Raw genomic sequence first — 20,113 nt, forward strand, 5'->3', positions numbered from 1 at the left:
CAGAGACCTCCTTGTATCATGAAGAGATCCAAACCTCTGGAAAAAACTCTACTAGGGAGTCTACCTGGCTGGGTTTCCAGACAGTAAATAGGATTTTTCAGATAGCCTAGGTCGATGTCTACTTGAGCATTGAGATTCTTCAAATTTTGATCTCCCACAATTAGGGCTGAAGTACCAACTGCAGCAGAGCCCAGCCCGAGATACCTAACCCCACCACCAGGGACAGCTTGTCACACAAAGGAAACCCAGAATCTAGATTTAGGTGGGCCCTATCCTTTATTATTATTATTATTATTATTATTATTTTATAGAGAACACTTAGATGGACACTTGTTCGTGTAAGTAAGTCAGGTAGTCCCCGGGGCCTGCAAATACACCTAACTGCCATTCCTGGGGTTAACCTGCTGTACATGGCTGCAGGAATCTGCATAGGACAACTATCTAGGGGTTATCTTGGTAACATTAAGCAGGCACCATTCCCTTGGAGGTCCCAAAGGGTGAGCATAGGTTGGTTCCACCTATAGTTATCAGGATTAGAAAAGGATTAGTTCCAAGACCAATATACTATGGGGGTTTACGGTCCAGGTATAGCCAGCATTGGTTTGTACAGGAATGGCCCCCACAGATTAGGTTCATATATGTGAATGCTTGGTCATTAGAAAGTGTTGCTTCTTGACAGGGAGTAGATGTGGCCTTGAGGAAGTGTCAGTAGGAGTGAGCTTTAGGGTTTCAAATACTCAAGCCAGGTCCAGTATCTCTCTCCACTTGTTGCCTGCAGATCCAGATGTAGAATTCTCAGCTACTCTCCAGCTCCAGCACCATATCTGTCTATGTGTCTATATGTTCTCCATCATGACAATGATGGACTAGACCTCTGAAAATGTAAGCAAGCACCAATTAAATGTTTTCTAAGAGTTGCCATTGTCATGGTGTCTCTGCACAGCAATAGAACATTAACTAAGACACATATGTCCAATTGAGAATGGTTTAGGAACTGATACACTCCTTTTAGCATACTAAATATGAGGGGTTGGATTTTTTTTTCTTCTCCTTGACTTCTATCCTCTTAGTTACCAAAGCGATTTCTGGGGAAGTTAGAATTTTGGAGCTTGCAGATTTGGGAGGCTCTATTCAAGGGGTACCAAGATGGGCCAGTTTGGGCCAAGGGACCAGATAACTCTAGGTGAAGGTTTCCTTGGCTAGTAAATAAGTTGTCTGGGTCCCAATCATTCACATACCTACCACCTGACTCCCCAGATTTTGGTTTTCCAATAATGACCTTCAGTTTCCTGCCAAGTCAAAACCTTTATAGACATGAGATTGCATTGGCCAAGAGTAGTGAAGTTTCATGTAGATTGTGATGGTTTTTCTCTCTAGGACTATGAAGGGGTCAATTGTGGTCCAGCTCTTGCCAGTTTGGGAGGCCATTAGCATAGCAGATACAGTTTTGGGTCAATCAGAGCCCATTTTTTTCAGTAGTGGACCTTAACCCCAAGAGTGTGCCCCTTTGCAGCCTTCTTTTCCCAGTAGCCACTGAAGTAACTTTTTTATAGAAGTTCACCTAGAAGATAGGTTGGGTCTCAGTAGATACATTAAGCTGTACACAGTTTCATCTTTATAATTTTTTATGTGTTTTGCCTATATATATGTCTTTGTAAGGGCGTTGGATCCCCTGGAACTAGAGTTATAGTCGTGAGCTGCCATGTGGGTGCTGGGAATTGAACCCAGGCCCTCTGGAAGAGCAATCAGTGCTTTTAACTGCTGAGCTATCTCTCCAGCCCCCCAGTTTCATCTTTCTTAATTGTCATCCCCAGGGTCTTGGCTTATAAAGGTTATAGGCCTTTTCCATAGTGAGACAAGGCAAAACAGGACAACCACAGTCTAAGGGCCCTGTTATCTCATCCTTAGGAGGTCAGAGGACCTGGTGATAACCCATTTATTGTCCTTGGTAACTTCCTTCAGCTAGGTATGGTGGGTCCACCAGCAACCTTCAATGCCTTGGAGTGGTGAGAACATAGAATATGGGCCTTTCCACATTGGCTACAGGATGTGGGTCAGGAGCCTCTTTACTCAAAGTCTCTGGGCTGGAACTTGTGCACAGGCTCAGACATGGATAAGGGCACAGCCTCTCACACGATGAATATCCCTTTGGGCTTGTTGCAGGACCTGTAAGGACTTGAGGGGGGAATGGTTAATAATTTCTGCCTCATGAACATACTTAGGAAAGAGAGGGGGAACCTATAAATTATAATTTTAAATGGGGTAAAACCATCTTGATTTGGGGGACAAATAGTAAGCCAGGTGGTGGTGGTGGTGTATGCCTTTAATCCCAGCACTCAGGAGGCAGGGGCAGGTGTTATCTCTGTGAGTTTGAGGATGGTCTGGTCTACTAAACAAGTTCCAAGACAGCCAGGGCTGTTACAAAGAGAAACCCTATCTCAAAAAACCAAAACCAAAACCTAAATAAACAAACAGTAACAAAAAATAACAAAAACAACCCCCCCACAACCAAATGAACAAAAAACCAAAACAAACCGCCTCCAAAAATGTGTGTGTGTGTGTGTGAAACAGTGGGAGGTTTAAAGTTTCTTCTAAGGTACCTGTCCTGAGCTCTGTAACCTAGAGGCACAATGTAGTTTTTCTTCCTTCCTTCCTTCCTTCCTTCCTTCCTTCCTTCCTTTCTTTCTTGATTTTTGTTTGTTTGTTTGTTTGTTGTCTTATTTTTCGAGACAGGGTTTCTCTGTAGCTTTGGAACCTGTCCTGGAACTGGATTTGTGCTGGGATTAAAGGCATGTACCACTACCACCCAGCTCACAATGTAGTTTTCAATTAACATTTAACACCTTTGTCAGATTTGGGGAAACTTTGGCTGTTAAGACTGAGCCACTGTATCTAGGTATTATTAACTCTTGGAGTTTTTTTGGTGAGCTGAGGCTGTCTGTATTTAGGTGGGATAGGGTTCCAACCATCCAGAGAAGGTATCTATGAAAACTAAGAAATATTTAAACCCAAGAACTGTGGCTTTTATCTCTGCAAAGTTGACTTTTCAATGTTCTCTAGGGGCTCTCCTTGGGTGGGGGTCCCTTCCCAGGCTTTTGTTTTTCCTTCCTTTGGGATTCACTTGTGTACACTTGAACATCTGGACACAATGTCTTTGACAAAACTGTCTAGTTTAAGGATGTAATATTTGAGCCTGAGTAACTCAGCAGATTTGGATGCCCCAAGTGGATGGTCTAGTGGAATTTGGTGACCGTTTGTCTTCTGAGAATAGCAAGGAATATGTCTGCCAAGAATCACGTATTTATCAATTCCTTTTCTGTTCATTTGATTTCTTTCTGTGTGTAGTTTTTGTGTTGGAGAAATTTGGGTTTGGGCAGTGTGACTAAGATCTGAAGTGGGCCCACTGGTTCTAGGGTTGCCTTCTGGGTGGCTAAGTCTGCTGCTCCATTTCCTTGGACATCCAGGGGCTCCTTTTTGATGCCCTTTGCAGTGGACAATGGCAGCTGTATGGCCTCTAATAGGACCAAGATTTATTTGTTTTTTATTTTCTTTCTGGTTTATGTGAGGAGCTGCCTTCCTTTATAGAGGGCCCCATGGACATGGGCTATGGTAAACCCATAGTGACTTTTGTGTACACGGTGATGGCCTTTTCTTTCCTCTAGCAAAATGCCTGGGTTAATGTCAAAAGCTCAGCCCTCTATGCTGAAGTCAATCAATTGAGAGCCTGGGTCCAAACTGTCCTGTCCAGAACCCCATTACCTGATTCCATTTTGAACAAAACTGTTCCAATTGATGTTATAGTACCTCTTCCAATTCTGTTGCTTGTGTTAGGTTTGACCAATTGAACCACATCAGTCAGTTCTGGGCAATAGTGGAGAGGCTCTGTTGGGTTGCTGTGTGGCAGTAGGCTGGCTGGGTTGATGGCTGAAGTTTTACAGAATTGGGTAAGGAGTTGGTCTAAGAGAAGTGCTTGATAACAAGCTATTTAGGTGTTGGACATCTATCTCACTGGGGCCTCTAGACTGTTGTGAAGTAATTCTACCAGAGAACACACAGAAACCCTTTTCTCTTTGTAATTTTATTTTATGTGTATTGGTGTGTTACCTGCATGTATGTCTAAGAACCATGTGTGCATGGTGTCCTTTGAGGCCAGAAGAGTGTCAGATCCCCTGGAACTGGAATTAAAGGTAGTTGTGAGCTGCCTTGTGGATGTTGGGACTAGAACCCAGGTCCTCTGGAAGAGCAGCCAGTGGCCTTAACCACTAAGTCATGTCTCCAGCCCAACACACAGAAACTTTTTTTTTTCCCCCGTGTAGCCCTGGCTGTCCTGGAACTCACTCTGTAGACCAGCTAGCCTGGAACACAGAGATCTGCCTGCCTCTGCCTCCCAAGTGCTGGGATTTGCCTAGCTCACACAGAAACTCTTAGAGCCAAATACAAAGTCCATATTGCTGGCTGGTGACTACATGGAAAACTTGCCCAAATCATGTGGCTCAAAGATTCAACATGTTTTTGCCTTTTATGTACAAAAACCACATCCTGTTTGACACACTTTGGTTAGCAAGAAGTGAAACTATAGAAGTCAAAAACAAAGGTTAGTACATTTAGGGACTTCCCCAGATCCTGGAACTGTGGATTAGGTCTTTGATAGATTAGGTCTTTGTTTCCATTTTGGCAGGTATTGAAGAGTATGTTCTGGGTCCTAAAGTTAAAATGGTGTCCCTACAAGTCCCCCAGAGCTCAGGGGAAGTGGGGGGGGCAGCGAATGGAGAGAGAAGTAGGAGAAAACGAGGGGGAGGAAAGGAAAACATGTGCGACCAGGAAGATTGAGCCTGGTTAGGAATAGAAGACAGGAAAGAGAGAGACAGAGAGAACATAAAAGAGGGAGCCAATATTGGTTTGAAGATAAAATTGAACACAAAGAAAGGTCTAGAGAACTACAAGACTGCTCCCAACTAACAATTTGAGCTTCCGTGGAAAGGCTATCATAAATGCCCTTCCCGGAGAGTGAGATCAACAACTAACTTATCCATGGAGCCCTCAACTAATGCCTGTTGGAAACAGGATCAAACACCCATACATAAACACTGAGTCAAACTAGAACCCAGATGCAGATGGAGAGGACAAGACCATGCGGCAGAAACACATACAGACAGCTTACCTGAACAAGGAGGAGCTAACGGCCACTAGACTGATAGCTGGGAAGCCAGCATGGGACTGAATATTGGTCTCAGCCAGAAGGACTGAGCAGTCTAAGGGACCTCAGACAGTGGAGCCAGGATGTATTCCTGGTGCACAAAAGGACTTTGCAAACACATCCCCCATGGAGGGATAACTGCCTTAATCTAGAGACAGGAGAGAAGCCCTAGTCCCTACTTCACATGACCTGTCAGACCTACATGACCCCAACTGGATGGCATTCCCCTACATATGGAATTGGGGTGGGGGGATGGGTGGGGAGGGTGGTTAGAGTGCATGTGAGAGGGCAGAGAGGGTAAAAGGGAGGGAAGGAGGGAGAGAACGAGGGAGGGAGGGAGGGGGAACTGGGATCAACATGTAAAATAATAAATTTAATTAAAAAAAAATGCTTTGACTCCAAAATTTAAGTTGAAGGACAAGTTACTGGGGAAAAGGATTTCTATTTTTGTTTCCACAGAAAATGAAAAGATGTGGATTCCTTCCAGACTAATGTGGTTTGATCAAGCCAGACCGCCTGAAACAAGAGTACGAGGTGATCCTACATTCAAAACAGCTGGACAAAGCAGCCTTACAGACTACAGCCAGGATTTCTGAATCTTCTTCGAATCCCCCATGACAGCACCCCTTACCAGCAGGAAGTAGTTTGGAAAGAACAACGCCCAAATTCCCAAATATTGGCTATAAATGTTTGTTTTCATTTAAATGGACTGTTATATAAAATAATTTAAAAAAAATGGTGTCCCTAATATGGCTTCAGTTGTGCTAAGGTCTCAGGGCCTGTTACAATATGTGGAACATTCCTTGAGCAGAGGATCCTGGATTAGGTGAACGAGTTGAGCAGTGGCACATATAAATTCATCTTTGGTTTTGTTTTTTGTTCTTATCTGTATGTTTTGCTTGCATATATGACCAAGCACCACCTGTGTGCCTGGTGCTCTTGAAGGTCATCAGATCCCTTGGAACTAGAGGTATGGACAGTTGTGAGCTGTCAAATGGGTGCTCTTAACCTCTGAGCTCTGTTCTTGAGTGTCATGTGACTTCCCCATAACTGGGAATTATGAGCCAAATAAACGTCCTCTTAAGTTGTTTTTGTTGGGGTATTTTGTCACAACAGGGAAAGAAACAAAGGCACATCACATTCCCTTGGTTCAGTCCCTAGCAACAAAGAAAGTTAATTTTCTGGGCTTGCTTCCCAGAGATAAGGTTAATGTGGAGCCATTGGAACCAGGACACAATAGCATGCCAGAGCAGCGTTCAGTCCTTCCATGAGTCTTGTGTGACTGGTTCTTCTGATCCCATAAAACCAGGAGTTTGTACAGAAAAGGGATACAGTAAATTATGATGGTATCTACATGAGGTAAGATACAGAGATAACAGATAAGGGCCTGAACTAGGATGCTACAAGGAGGCCATAAAATCCAGCAAGGCTGAGAAATATTTAGGAGATAAAAGTTAGCACAAGATGGATGATTGCTGAAGAAACAAGGCAAACAAGCTTTGATTGGAGGGAGTGACTATGATGGTTATTGATACTACAAAAAGGAGCAGGTGGTTATTAAGTCACTGGAGTGAGGTTTGCTAAAGGAATAAGACTCATTTCTCAAGGAGACATGTTCTTGGAAAAGGGTTTTTTGGTGGTCTATAAATCAGGAAAACTCTAGGATGTTGATAGTGAACATCAACCATCAGCTATTTGTTTGTCTTTGTTTTCTGAGATAGGGTCTCTCTGTGTAGCCCTGGCTGTCCTGGATGGAACTCTGTAGTCCTGGCTGGCCTTGAGATCCATCTTCCTCTGCCACCAGAGTGTTGGTATTAAAGGCATTAGCCACCAGCCTGGCAATTACCAGCTGTTTAAAAGCTCTAAAAGTCCTGAGTTAAAGTGTACGGCTTAACACTGCATTTTCCTAAATCTGCATTGCTAGAGAATGTTTCATTCGGTAGCATCTTACAGATGTTTTTAATCTTGTCTGGCAGTGCTGTGATGTATAAACCCAGGCTTTCACATATACCAGGCAAGTGCTGTACTTCTAAGCTACACTCCCAGCACCTACAATTCTTTGGGAAGAGCTAATGTAGAGGAAGAAACGGGAAATCAGATATGCACAAAGGTAACTTTTGGTAGTCACAACTGGGGTTGTGTAAGAATGGCATCTACTGTGTAGAGGCCAGGGATACTTCTTATCATACTATAGCAAACAATCCTCTCCATTTCTGTCTAACAAAAAAGTACCAGGCTTTAAAGTTAGTGGTATCACTGCTGAAAAACCCTGATATAGGACAAATATAAAATGCAAGCTGGCCAATGGTGGTGCATGCCTTTTATACTAGGACCTGGGAGGCAGAGACAAGTGGATCTCAGTGAGTTCAAGGCCAGTCTGGTCTACAGAGCGAGTTCCAGGACATCCAGAGCTACATAGAGAAACCTTATCTAGAAAAACAAACAAAACAAATGAAGAAACAAAATTAATTTCAAGAAATAGAAAACGCATCCACATTTTAACTCTGATGCTTTCCTTATCTAGTGGACAGGGGATAACAGACATTTGAAGAAGAAGATTCGAAGGTGTGATTTCTTTTCACTCTGGAAGCTGTCCAGGTACAGAGACACAGTGGTAATTAATGGTGACAAGTCTTACAACTGGTAAAGGGTCACAGAACCACCTTCAGTAGACGTGTTTTTTCATCCCTCCCTGCTATGGGATGAGGACTAGGAGCCTCCTCCCTTTTTGCAGCAGAGATGTAGCCAAGAGAATAATTCCCCCAGTCACATTCTGCAGAGTCAATTTCACACTCAGGTCTACTGGCTACGCTATAATAGTGTGGAAAAACTAGGTAGTCTCATTACAAAATCTATTTCCTTGACAGAACACAGGCTCCATAAGGAGTTCAAGGGAACTTGAGGTCACAGTCTAAAAGAGAAATGACATTTAAGGAACAACCAAAGAACACCCAGAGGGAAAGACCAGACACCTGAGCAAACAGGAAAGCCAATCATCCCGAGTCAAAAAATGCGATCAGCTGTAGATACCTGGGTCTCTACAAAGGTCGTTGTCGAACACGAGACCTTTCTTCGTTCCTCGAAAGCACCTACATTCTTGACACCAGTGGGCAAACACGGGAGCGTCTGAGGCTGGAATTCCCTAGCATCCACAACTCTAAAGCAGAAATAACAGAGCCAACGGCTTCCCGGCCGGTTTCATAAGCACCGCCCCAAGCCAGGAGCATGCGCAGCTCTCAATCTCGGCCCCTCCCAGCGCGGTTCCACCCCCGTCACAGAGCATGCGCTGTGCTCCAGCCGCCCCGCCCCTCCCTACCAGAGCTCCCTGTTCCTTAGAAACCGGGCGGCGTGTTCCCGGTATCGGTCCGCTGGGTTCCGGTGCCGGCGTATCCGCACTAACCTCCCTCAAGACGGACGGGCGGCCTCCGAAAGCCGTCCAGATCTATGGTCTCGCGAGCGGCTCTGGACCGGCGATGCCAGCGTGCCAGGTGAGAGGCAGCCGGCGGAGGGCGAAGGAGGGCATGGCGCTGCTGGGAGCGGGCGCTGGCCCGGCCTCTGCCGCCGCCCTGCTCCTGAGGTTGGAGGCGAGCATACGCGGGGCCCGAACTGGAGGAGGCCTGTGCTAAATCCCATTATGTGCACTGCACTTGAGTACGAGGGTCGCCCTGGGGTTCGTTTTCCCCACCTTAGAGATAGGACCTGCGCATTTGGAAGCGGAATTTTGGATCCTGTAGGATCTTGAACCTAACCCATCGTTATACAGATGTGAAACCCTAGGCTGCCTGGCCTGGTGCGGAGCAGACCACTCCAATCCTTACCTGTGTGAGGGTGGGCGCTTTGTAGATGACCATTTGTGAGATGTGGGAACTTCAGACAAAGGAGTCGTCCAGCTGGTCCATCTTCTCGCAAAATGAGATGGGATTTTCAGGCAGCATATATATAAGAAACTGGTGTTGAGGTAACAGCTTGAAAAAAGGAACATCCCAGAAATGTTTGGTTTACCCTTCCAGCCCCAAGTGCTGTGTCCTGGTTAGCCCTGGCCTACCTTTGTAGCTCAGGAAAACGATGACAACAACCACAACAAAAAGAGCTGCTGGATTTGGGGGGGGAGGGAGGACGACAAAAGACAGATGAAGTGTTCCTGCTAAGGCTTTATTACACCTAAATGTGAGGAAAGATGTGGCTGGGAGACAAGCACTTGTGAATGGGTATGTGAACAGTTTGCCTTCCAGACTGCAGCAGGATCTAAGGAACAGGACAGAAATGTAAAGGTATAAAACTGCATTGGTTATACAGCAAGGAAGTTATCATAGGTTGTGTTCATTGTTCCCAGTATCATGCTAAGGACAGAACACATGAGGAAGAAATCAAAGCCCAGCTCAGGCACTATTCTTATGAACAGTAGGCCCAAAGACTTCTTGATGGAAGACCATTCGGTTGGAAAAAAAAAAACAGCCCTTAAACTAGAAAAAGAAGACACAACATGATTATCATACAGAATGATAAGAAAAATGGTCTTTGAGTTAGGGAAGTGAGATTCATCTGTGATAAGGAAACTCATTTCCTTCTTAAACACACAGATACCAGAGATTACAAGCCTTTCAGGACACCCATTTTACAGAAAACAGAAAATTAATACTTTAGGGCTATGAGTTTAAAACATGTTTTGGGGCCAAGAATGGAGATTTTTGTATGCAACTCTATTGGTAGAACCCCTGCCCCCCAAATTTCTCTGTATAGACCTTGCTGACCTTCCCTGAAATTTGCTTGGTAAATCAGGCTGGTTTCAAATTCACAGAGATTCACTTGCCTCTGCCTCCCGAGTGCTGGGATTAAAATTATTCGACATCACATTCAGCTAAATTGACAGTTCTAAAGAATCCCTATTTTATAGAAAATTCTGTTATAAAGAATGTTCACTTACAATATGGTTGTCATTTTTTCTATGATATTATTGGTCTGGATCTAACCCCGTATTTATTCAATCTATTTATTAAGATTGGTTTTGATACAGCCCAGGTTGGCCTCAAACTCACTGTGTAGCTAAAATGACCCTAGACTTCTAACCCTCCTGCCTCCACTTTCCAAGTACTGAGACTTCACCACCATGTCTGGTTTTATAAGGCACTAGAAATAGAGCCCAGGGCCTTGTACATGCTAGGCATGCACTATAGGAACTGAGCTACAACTGTAATCTTCCATTACTAATATTTTTGTACATTTTATTAATTTATTTTGTGTGCATGAATTTAGAGGTCAGGGACAGCTAGTCCTACTATGTGGATCCTGGGGGTGGAACTTGGGTGTCAGGCTTGGCAGCAGGTAGTTTTACCTGATCAGCTACCTCCTGGCCTGTGTGTGTGTGTGTGTGTGTGTGTGTGTGTGTGTGTATAGAAATTCAAGTTGGGTAAGGTTGGTATGTGTCTGCAATTCTAACACCCAGGAGGTTGGAAGATAGCAAGTCCTGGGCCAGTCTGGGTTGCATATTAAGATCATGTTTCAAAAACACAAAAAGAGGGTCAGAGAGATGGTGCAGCGGTTAAGAACGCTTGATGTTGCTGGGCAGAAGTGGCACATGCCTTTAATCCCAGGACTTAGGAGGCAGAGATGGGTGGGTCTTTGTGAATTTGAGACCGGCTTGGTTACAGAGTGAGTTCCAGGACAGCCAGGACTACATAGAGAGATCCTCTCTTGGAGAAAAACAGAAAACATTTGATGTTCTTGCTCTGGATGGGTTAGGTTTCCAGCACTCACGGGGTAGCTCACAACCATCCACAAATCCAATTCCAGGGAGTCTGCTATTCTCTTCCTGCCTCCTTGGGCACCATGTATGCACAGGCAAAACACAACAATATAAAATAAATTAAAAAATGTTTTAGAATAAATAAAATTTCTGAAAGTTCAATGCCAGTCTGATCTTAGAATCTAACATAATATGAACAAACAAACATCAACAAAAGCCTAGAAAATTCAGAAATATGATTTCTGTAGTAATTTAGGTTTCAGAGTGAGCTCTTGTCTCAAAGAAACATGTATAGCCAGGCCTGGTAGCAAATACTTTTAATCACAGTATTCAGGAGTAAGGGGCAGACTGATCTTGATGAGTTCAAAGTTCTGAGATAGCCAGTGTTACATACATGGTTGAGAGTCTCAATAAAAAATGTACACTTCTGTTTTGAGCCAGGATTGCATGCTATAGCCCAACCTAGCCTGAAACTTTCTTAGCTATCCTCCTGCCTCAGTTTCCCAAGTCAAGACCCATCATACCTGGTATAAATAACAATCTTTTTTAAAAATTTTGCATGCAGGTGTGTGCCTGTTGCCATTGAAAAAGTAAGTGTCAGAACCACTAGAATTAGCCTTAATGGGTGGTTTGGGGACTAACAAATGCTGTTAATTGCTGAGCTTCAGCCCTACATAGGAGTTTGGTTTTGTTTGTTTTTGGTTCATTGAGACAGGGTTCCTCTGTGGCTTTGGAGGCTGTCCTAGAACTAGCTCTTGTACCAGGCTGTTTTGTTTTTTTTAAAGATTTATTTTGGGTGACTGAAGAAATGGCTCAGCGGTTAAGAGCACTGGCTGCTTGCTCTTCCAGAGGATCCAGATCTGATTCCCAGCCACCACGTGGCAGCTTATACCATCTATAACTATAGTTCTAGGGGATCCAATGCCCTTTTCTGGCCTCCATGAACAACAGGCACACATAGTGCACAGATGTATGAGTAGGCAAAACACTCATACACATAAAATTTTAAAACTTTGGAGCTGGAGAAATTGCTCAGCCATTAGGAACCTTGAAAAATAACATTTAAAAAAGAGATTGTGTGTGTGTATGTGTGTGTGTTTTCCTATATGTATGTATATGTACCATATGTGTGGCTGGTGCCCATGAGGGCCAGAAGAGGTCAGATCTCCTGGTACTGGAGTTATAAATGGCTATGAATTGCCATGTAGGTGCTAGGAACTGAACCCAGCCCCTCCGTCATAGCCTCTTTTGGTTTCTTTTCTTTCTTTTTTCTTTCTTTCTTTCTTTCTTTTTTTTTTTTTTTGTTTGTTTGTTTGTTTGTTTTAAGATAGGCTTTCTCTGTAGCTTTGGAGGCTGTCCTGAAACTCACTCTATAGACTGGGCTGGTCTTGAACTCACAGAGATCCCCTGTCCCTGCCTCCTAAGTGCTGGGAGTCAGTATTCTTAGAAGGCATTGTTATGTTGGAATGTGTTCGTTGTGCTTAGATATGGCTTCATTGTGCTTCATGGGTTGTGGGTTTTTTGTTTGTTTGTTTGTTTTTTTTTTTTTTTTTTTTTTTTTTTGAGTTTTGCTCTCAGACACTTTTTTCAAAGAAAGGTGGACTTATAGGAGACTCTCCGGGTGTTTCTAAGTTACTATGGCAATGATACCTTTGACAAATAATTGCCTAACATCCACTCCATTTTCAGGGTAAGTGAGGGCAGCTATCAGCTCTGACCTGCAATAAAGTAATCACTAGTGTTTGACAGTTCAGCTGCAAGGAACTCTTACCAGATAAACCAGTAATGCTAACAGAATCTACTTTCACTGAACTGACTTTCTGATTTTCCTATCGGGGAAATAGAGAGGGCATGCAGTACCCTCTTATAAAGTGAGTCTGTGACACAGAGGTTTAGTGGTTAAAACAGATTAGCCAGGCCAATCAGCACTTGGGAGGCAAAGGCAGGTGGGTCTTTTGTGAGTTCCAGGATAGCCAGAGCTATATAGTAAGACCTTGTCTCAGATAAAGGAAGGGATAGAGGAAAGGGAGGAGGGAGGGAGTTTTTCTGCATCTGTATAAACCTCTGGGCTCAAGACTACAGCAAACAAGAGAGTTTATATTTGAAGATGAAAAAAATCCAAATTACTTAAAAATTTAGATGTCATGTCTAATTTTATTTCATTTGTTTTTCTTGTTCTGGGCATTGTGCTTAGGACTCATGCATGCTACTAGACAAGTGTACTTCCACTAAGGTATATTCCCAACGCCCTCAATTTCTTACATACTTCTAAGAAATGTGAATAAAAGAGCAGCAGGGTACATGTGGAAGGCTGAGGCAAGAGGCTTGCAAATTCAAGGCCTTTGTGGGCTACAGAGTGAGTTCAGAACCAGCCTGGACTTTGGCAAGACCCTGTATCAGATTAAAAGTGAAAAAGGACTCCCATTCAGAGAGAGCACTTGCCTAGTAAGTACACATCCTGGGTTCAGTCCCAGTACCATCTTGAAAATTAAAATAAAAGATATTGAGAAAAAAAAAAATCAAAGACTTCCCCATTCTATTAAATTTTTTTTCTTTTGGTTTTTCTAATAGCCCTGACTGTCATGAAACTCGCTCTGTAGACCAGGCTGGCCTCAGAACTCACAGAGATCCACCTGCCTCTGCCTCCCCAGTGCTGGGATTAAAGCTGTACACCACCACACAGATCTTATGTTTGGGTTTTGTTTTGTTTTGTTTTTAGGGTATCGACGTTGTGCATGCTAGGCAAGTGCTTTACCACTGAGCCGCACTGCCCCAGCACCTCACTGGTTCTCATTGTTAGGCAGCATTCCAAAGCAGAGGACAGTCCTTGTGCTTAGTGGCTTCTGCAGCTCCACGATGGCACATGCTAGAAATGATTATTTCTGAGGGATCCCATTTGGGAGTAGTTCTAGGAACCTGGTAGTTGGAACATTGACCTGCTAGGTCTTCTCGGATTGTCAGGGAAGGGGTCAACCGTACTCCCTGTTTCTTTCCAGCCTTTTGCATTTATATTACTGTGTGGAATGTTCTGGAGATCCAGCTTGTGTTGGGGACAGTGGAGTAAGTAGTTAATATATTATTTCCTCATATGATGTTACTTTTATGTGAGTTCTAGAATTGATCACACTTGTATAGCTCTAGTTTACCCCCTGAGCCATCTTGCTGGGCTTGATCTTGATCATGCTGCTTAGCTAGGGTTAGTATTGCTCTGATGAAACACCATGACCAAAGCAACTGAGGGAAGAAGGGTTTATTTGGCTTATGCTTCCATATCACTGTTCATCAGTAAAGGAAGTCAGGACAGGAATAGGGAAAGAACCTGGAGGCAGGAGCTGATGCAGAGATCATGGAGGTGTGCTACTTATTGGTTTGCTCAGCCTGCTTTCTTATAGAACCTAGGCCCACCAGCTCAGGTTGGCCCCACCCATAATGGACTGATTAGTCACTAAGAAAATGCCCCACAGTCTTGTCTACAACCCTGTCATATTAAGGCATTTTCCCAATTGAGGTTCCCATCTCTCAAACCTGTCAAGTTGCCATAAAACTAGTGAGTATACATGCTGTTTATTTTAAATGAGTTTATTCTTTCAATGCTTAGGATTCCTAATATCTTCTAATATATTGATTGCTACCCAGAGAACATTTAAATGCATTTAAATAATTACCAGATTATAAAGAAATGTTATCTGCATTGTACTTGTAATTATGAATATTTAGGGACTTAGTATCTGCTTAATACTGAAAACACTGTTTTTGTTCTGAAAGAATATAGAGCCTCAATAGTAGACAACACATCATTTAAACAGGAACAGAAAACTCTAAAATAATAATTTCAGTTAGACACATCATGTATATAATCTTCATTTTACAGCTGGCCCCTTCATTACATAGTAACAAAATAAAAAGGGAGTGGTGTGGCAAAAAAAGAAAATAAAAATGTGACGTTAGTTTACATCCCATAGTTAACATCTAGAGCAGTGGTTCTCAACCACCCTAATACTGTAACCCTTTAATACAGTTTTTCATGTTGTGATGACCCCCAACCATAAAATTATCTTCATTGCTACTTCATAACTAATTTTGCTACTGTTATGAATCATGTAAATATCTGATATGCAGAATATCTGATATTTGACCCCAATGAAAGGGTCGTTTGACTTCCCAAAGGGGTCATGACCCACACAGGTTGAGAACTAACTCTTGAGCTAGAAGCTAGATCTAAGCATAGTGATGACCTAGCTAGTAAGCAGAGATTTCTTATTTACTTCATTTGTGTGGGCATGTGAGTGCCTCTGGGCATGTCCTTACCACAGTACAAGTGTGGAGGTCAGAGGATAACTGTGGGAGTTAGTTCTTATAAACTGAGGGTTTTGGCACCAGATGGATAAGCTGAGGATATGATTGCTCCAAGGTATGATTGAAGAGAAAGTTTTTATTGTAGATAAGAGGGAGAGTACAGCCAGAGGCATCTGGAAGAGTCTACAGCAGAGAGAGAAAGTAGTAGATTAAATATGGACAGCAGACTGAACTTGGCAATGAGAGAAGAGAAGAGGGTAGTAGAGAAAGAGTTCAGGCAAAGGAGACCAAGAGAGAGGAGGCCAAGAAAGGAAGGCAAAAGAGCATGGCTACATGATAAGGTTATAAGGGAATGAGAATCTGAGGAAGGGAAGCCCATGAGCTGGAGATGTTTAGGGGTGAGAAGAGCTGAGAACACACAGACCAGCATGTGCTTTGGTATGCTAATAGGCACCACAGTTGCAGCCTTTGGATATGACAGTTCTCTCCTATCATATTGGTTCTGGGTTCTGGGGATGCAACTCAGAGATGTAAGCCTGAGAGTGAGGTGAGTGCCTTTACCTACTGAGCCACTTTTCTGGCCTGGTAAGCAGATTATTATTTTCTTTTTCTTTCTTTTTTTTTTTTTTTTTTTTTTTTTTTTTTTCTTTTTTAAGATTTATTATTTATTATGTATATAGTGTTCTGCCTGCATGTATGACTGCAGGCCAGAAGAGGGCACCAGATCTCATTATAGATAGTTGTGAGCCACCATGTGGTTGCTGGGAATTGAACTCAGGACCTCTGGAAGAACAGCCAGTGCTCTTATCACTGAGCCATCCCTCCAGTCTCTCTGTTTAACCAAAGACAAGCAAGAAATGGAAACTGAACTCCAGGGACATGGCTTGTTTGATTAACTCTTGCCTGCCCCACTCCTGACATGCCTCACTTTTTGTGATTAAAAATGGTAGGAAATGACTGGGCAGTGGTAAAGCACTTGGGAGGCAGAGGCAAGCAGATCTCTGTGAGTTTGAGGCCAGCCTGCTGTGCACAGTGAATTCCGGGACAGCTAGAACTAAACAGTGAAACCTTGTTTCAAAAAACAAAAACAAAACAAGACAAAAAAGGTAGGGAATGAATGAGGAAAGAACTCTGGTGACTGCGTTGTTGCAGAGGAAGGGGACCATAGGAAGAGCTTTAGGCTTGAGGGAAAGGAATTTCAGGTGGAGAAAGCTGGTAGTCAGCCAGCGGGAATTTCCAGCAGACCCTCAGCTGCTTTGCCAATGCTGGAGACTGGAAGTTGGAGTGTTTTTGTGGAAGTCATGATAACTTTTAGGGGTTAGGTTAAATTGCTTGGAGAGAAAGGGCTAGAACAATGTTCTTAGCCTGGTGTCTGCTTGGTACTCACTATTGAACCAATAGCAGAAAAAAAATTACTTTTTTTTTTTTTTTTTTTTTTTTTGGAGAAGGTGTTACCCAAGTCGCCCTCATATTTGCTATGTAACTAGCTTTTGATGAATGTTTGCTCTACTTGCCTCCACCTCCTGAGAGTTGAGATTACAAGTGTAGACCATGTCATAGGGATTATGGAGTGCTGGGGATCTAACCCAGGGTTTCAAACATGTTAGGCAATCAAGGAACCAACTGACCTACTTCCCCAGTCCCTCCTGCTGCTGTGCATGTATCTGAGTCTTCATGTCCGTTTGTGTGTGTTCGTGTGTCTCTCTGTATGTCTGCCTTCCTGTCTCTCTGTGTCTGTCTTCATATCTGTGTGTTTGTGTGTCTTCATGTCTCTTTCTTTGTCTTTGTGACTGTGTGTTTGTGTGAGTATATATATGTGTCTGTGTGTGTGTGTGTGTGTGTTTGTGTCTCACTGTCTGTGTCTGTCTTCATATCCCTGTGTGTACGTGCTGTAAGACAGGATCTTACTCGTTTGCCCAGGCTAGCCTGATGGTTGGTATGTAGTCCCACCTGGCCTTAGACTCCTGGCAGTTCTCTTGCCTTTGTCTCCATGCTGGGATTATAGTCATGTGCCACCATACCCAGTTTACTATGGATGTATTTTAAAGAACCAGTTAGATGGCTCAGTGGGTAAAGGCACTGTTGCTAGCCTGACAACCTGAGTCCAAGTCCTAGTACCTTACATAGTAGAAGAGAACCAACTTCTACAAGTTGTGGCTACCTCTGCAAGTATGCACAATAAATAAACAAACAAACAAATAAAATAAAGTGAATGTGACTTAAAAGAAACAATAGCCAGGAGTGGTGGCTCACACTTTTAATCCCAGCACTCGGGAGGCAGAGGCAGATGAATCTTAGTTCAAGGCCAGTCTGGTCTACAGAGTGCATTCTAGGATAGCCAGAACTGTAATACAGAGAAACCCTGTCTTGAAAAAAAGAAAGAAATGAAAGAAAGAACAAATAGAAACCAATAAGATCTGTTAGGGCTGCAGAGGGATGCTTTTCTTATTACCAGCTGAAGCTTTGTAACAGAGTAGCAAACTAAATGCATCTGTGTGTGTTACATTTGCTTTTTCTTTATGATCCGGTTAGAAGACCCTTCATGTACAGGGTAACTATGCCTCACAGAATAGGTCATTAGACTAGTCATTGGTGTCCTGTATGCAGAGGAGTGGAGTGGAGAGTTGGTGCCGCTGTGCCCTGAAGTGGTGGTTTCCCTGTCAGCTAGTGGAGCTGAGGGATAGCATCTTTTTCCTTTGTCCTGCTTTTAGTTTTGCTTCCAGTGGGAGGGCAGAAATATGTGACCATATCATGGAATCATTGTAGGCACTATTCAGATAAATAATATTATAGAAACAAATTGGTAGGAGTCAATACCCGTTTCTTCTGTCCCCCTTCCTTCCTTTTTCAGTTCTTTTCCACTTCCCTCTCCTTCCTTGTCAGAGTCTCTCCTTTGCCATAAGAGCCCTAGGGATTGAACTCAGGTTTTCAGACTTGGTGACAAGCACCATTATCTACTGAACCATATCACCAGCCCAACTTACACTCTTAAGATTTAAAAATATTGCTGGGAGGTGGTGGCACACACCTTTAGTCCTCCGGAGGTAGAGGCAGGCATATCTCTGTGAGTTCCAGGACAGCCTGGTTTACAAGGCTACACAGAGAAACCCTGTCTGGAAAAACCAGAAAGAAAAAAAAAATATTTAAAAGAAATAATTTTTAAACCATTTGTCTAAAATCAGAAAGACAAAGAAGAGATTCAGAACTTGCAATCAGTGTGTCATCCTCACAGGCTTGGGCCTGATTTGATCCCCTCATTGGTTCAGTGACTGGGTCATTCTGCAGCTCCCTCTTGTCAGAAGCTGTGCTGTGCTGTGCTTTGCAGATACAGCAGTGTGTGAGAGAAGCCGAGTCTTGTCGCTCTGACTGCTAGACAGTTGACATGTGAGCCCTGAGAAAGCCAAAGCCCAGGGAGCTGTGGGGACCATTCACTCCAGCCAAGGACACAGGAAGTGGGGCTTGAGTGAAGAAGTGACAGTTCTGAGGAGTTCGCTAGAGGGAGTTAGAAAAGAGCTTAACAGGCAGAGACCAGAGTCTCAGGAGGAACTGAAGGAGACAACTGAAGATAGTGGCTAGCCTGGGGCACGATGTGTAAGGCAAAGGGGGAAGGTAGAGAGGTGGGAGGTGCCCTGCCCCTATGAGTGCCTGTGTTATGAGCATTGTCAAGACTTTTGGAGCTTATCCTAAGGGTGCTTCCTTAGGCTGGGGAAGTTAATGTTCAGAACTAGGAAAATACTAGGTATCTTTGGAGGTCAAAGTAGTGGGTTAATTCAAGTGACATCAGGATGTCCAGTTGATGGGGTATGGTGACAGACTGTGGGGCAAGGTGGGGACAGGGATGCTTCACTGTTGCCAAGTTCTTTTAAACTGGTAAGTCTGAATCACTAGCATCTGTTTGAGTCCTTTTGGTCTGTGGCATTTGACTGAACAAGCCTCCATGCTATCTACTGTGGTCCTCCAAACTCAGACATACAGTATTCTTTTCTGGTAAGAGAGGAAAACTTGACTGCAAGCAGAACTAAGGTAACTGGTAGTGTGGTCAAAGTTGTACAAGTGGTTCTGGCTTAAGGGAAGGGCACCCTTTTGAGAGCTCATGTTGCAACGTAAGATAGGGCAGCCAGCTCCTGTTCCTAGTCCTCAGTTTGCTGTCATCTAGTGCTTGTTTTCTTTCCTGAACCACTAAACCAGATTCTGTTCCAGACTACTCAAGCTAAGGACGTGTGTGTGTGTGTGTGTGTGTGTGTGTGTGTGTGTGTGTGTGTGTGTGTGTGTACACTCTCTCTTAGCTCAGGTTAATAATAGCTGCTCGCTGCTCATTTACTTTCCACCTTATTGAGACAGAGTCTCTCACTGAACCTGGATTTCACAAATTTGGCTAGACTAGCTGGCCAGCAAGTCCCAAGACCTACCTGTCTCTGGTTTCTCAGCACTGGGACTAACGAGGACATAATGGCACCCCCACCCAGCTTTTTACATGGATAAACATGGAGAACTAAACACAGACCCAAGTGGTTATACAGCAAATACTTTACTGTCGTTTCCCCTTGTTCTGTTTGAAACAGGGATTTATGGTGGTACTGATTATTTGGGTTACAGGAATGAACTACCAAGCCTAACTGGAAATCTTCTCCTTCTCTTTCCCAGAGGGGCATAAGCCTTAAAAATCTGTCGTTCTCTCTTTTTTCCTCTCCTCTACTCAACCCCCCACCTCCCCCACCCCCCCCACCCCCCGCCTGAGCAAGGTCCAACATGGCCTAGAACTGGCCTAGATGGCAAGTTCTGGGATTGAGCCGCCGCAGCTGGTTTTTATGCAGGGTTGCAGTATTGGGTAGGAATAGAACCATTGCTTCATGTATGCTGCTCAGGCACTCTACCAG

The 20,113-nt window shown here is 43.6% G+C and overlaps 1 protein-coding gene across 2 annotated transcripts in view; it reads left to right on the top strand.

Moving 5' to 3' along the window:
- The first annotated feature begins 8,497 nt into the window (after positions 1-8,497).
- Positions 8,498-20,113, top strand: part of Gfod2 (glucose-fructose oxidoreductase domain containing 2) — a 36,042-nt gene continuing 24,426 nt past the window's right edge. Inside the window, exon 1 of one of the 2 annotated variants that reach the window (XM_051201420.1) lies at positions 8,498-8,685. The gene's annotated coding sequence lies outside the window, so the exon portion shown is untranslated. The remainder of the gene's footprint in view (positions 8,686-20,113) is intronic. The other variant, XM_051201421.1, reaches the window with a different exon arrangement.

The sequence above is a fragment of the Phodopus roborovskii genome, unplaced genomic scaffold, assembly GCF_943737965.1.
Source record: "Phodopus roborovskii unplaced genomic scaffold, PHOROB, whole genome shotgun sequence".
Classification (NCBI taxonomy): Eukaryota; Metazoa; Chordata; class Mammalia; order Rodentia; family Cricetidae; genus Phodopus; species Phodopus roborovskii.